This window comes from Colobus angolensis, unplaced genomic scaffold (assembly GCF_000951035.1).
Source record: "Colobus angolensis palliatus isolate OR3802 unplaced genomic scaffold, Cang.pa_1.0 Scaffold66, whole genome shotgun sequence".
NCBI classification, from domain to species: Eukaryota; Metazoa; Chordata; class Mammalia; order Primates; family Cercopithecidae; genus Colobus; species Colobus angolensis.
Window position 1 is genome coordinate 1,463,908 of NW_012120265.1, and position 2,049 is coordinate 1,465,956.

The following is a 2,049-nucleotide window of genomic DNA, read 5'->3' on the forward strand; positions in this document are numbered from 1 at the left end:
CCTCAGCCTCCCGAGTAGCTGGGACTACAGGCACGTGCCACCATGCCTGGCTAATTTTTGTATTTTTAGTAGAGACGGGGTTTCACCATGTTAGCCAGGATGGTCTCGATCTCCTGACCTTGTGACCCGCCCGTCTCAGCCTCCCAAAGTGCTGGGATTACAGGCTTGAGCCACCGCGCCCGGCCAGTGTCTTCTATTTTTATTTGGTAAATCTGGCGACCTGATTTAGGGCAGAGGTTCAGGTGGGAGGCATGGAGCCAAGTGGAGGGTGTCCCAGACCCAGCCAGGCCCTGAGGGATGTCTTCCTGAGTGGGCAGGGACCAGCAGGCCCCTCAGCAGGACGCTGGGGATGGAGGCTCAGTTCCCAATTTGAGACTAAGAGGGGCCAGTGCCAGATTCAGTGCCATTCAGGTCCCTCTGTCCTCATATGCGGGGTGACCACCTGTGCTGGGCGCTGGGGACATTGTGGGGTTGGTATTGTCCTTACCCTCGCAGGCTCATGGTCTAAACACCTTCCATCTCATGGCTCTGCTATGTGGGGCTTCTGTGCCCAAGGTGACTTCATGGCACAGAACAGCTGCTGGAGCTCCAACCATTGGGTCTACATTCTATGCAGCAGCTTGGAACAGTATTTTTTTTGGTTTTGGGTCAAGTCATGACCCAAAATTGTGTGGTGAGAATTATGGGAGAGAGCCCACATGTTCCTTGAGTGTGGGGAAGAGCAGAGGTGGGTGACTGCCCGCTGAGGAGACAATGATCAAGCCGGGGCTGGAGGGATGTGATGGCGTTGGTAGGAAGGAGATATCAGAAGAGCATTTTGGACAGGAGAAACAGCATGTGCTAAGACCAGTGATGTATCTTGCAAAGAAACAATTCACTTTCACACCCTGATCATTCCTTCATTTGCTGTGTGCCCTTTGGTAAGTGACTTCACCTCCCTGGGCTTCATTCTCTTATATGTAAAATGGAGATAGCAACAATACCTAGCTCATGGGGGCATTGTAAGGATTCAAAGAGTTACTCTATGTAGCACTGGGCATTTTTTTTTTTTTTCCCTGATAGTGGCTTAAACAAGATAAGGACTTTTTTTTCCCCCTCAAACTGAGAGGTGTGGAGGCAGGCAGGCTAGTAAAAGACACCTGAAGTCCTTCCATCTCATGGCTCTGCCATGTGTGGATTCCTGTGTCCAAGATAGCCTCATGACACAGAATGGCCACTGGAGCTCCAGCCATTGGGTCCACATTTCGGGCAGCAAAATGGAAGTATGTTTTATGTACAGTCAAGTGTACACACCTTATGCTAGTGCCCCATGTGACCACTTCCTAGATAGATCAGGATACAGGACACCTCCATCACTCACAGAAAGTTCCCTTGTATGCTTTGGAGCTTTAAAAGCTTTTGAAAAGCTCCCCGGGTAAAGCATACGGGGACACTTTTGGGTGTGATGGATCCGCTCATTATCTTGATTGTGGTGAGGGTTTCACGGATGTGTGATTGTGTCAAAGCTCAGCAAACCATGTGCTTACATGGTACATGAGCTCTCAGTGAAGGTGTGGCTCAACCTGTATTCCCAGCACTTTGAGAATCCAAGGTGGGAGGATTGCTTGAGGCCAGGAGTTTGAGACCAGCCTGGATAACACAGCAAGACCCTGTCTCTACAAAAATTAAAAAAAAAAAAATTAGCTGGGCATGGTGGCACGTGCACAAGATCCCAGCTACTGGAGTAGGGCTGAGGTGGGAGGATCACTTGAGCCCAGGAGGTCAAGGCTGCAGTGAGCTGAGATTGCACCACTGCACTCCAGCCTGGGGGACAGAGACCCTGTCTCCAAGAAAAAAAAAAAAAGGGACAACACAAGCGAAGGAGCCGGGAGTTCAAGACCAGCCTGAGCAACATGGTGAAACCTTGTCTCTACTGAAAATAGAAAAATTAGTCAGGTGTGGTGGTGGGCGCCTGTAGTCTCTATAGTCCCAGCTACTTGGGAGGCTGAGATGGGAGAATCACCTGAGCCCAGGAAGTGGAGGTTGCAGTGAGCTGTGATAGTGCCACTG

The 2,049-nt window shown here is 50.4% G+C and overlaps 1 protein-coding gene across 1 annotated transcript in view; it reads left to right on the plus strand.

Moving 5' to 3' along the window:
- The window catches only part of FAM129C (family with sequence similarity 129, member C), a 34,616-nt gene that overhangs the window by 1,318 nt on the left and 31,249 nt on the right, over positions 1–2,049 (plus strand). The gene's annotated exons all lie outside the window — the stretch shown is intronic.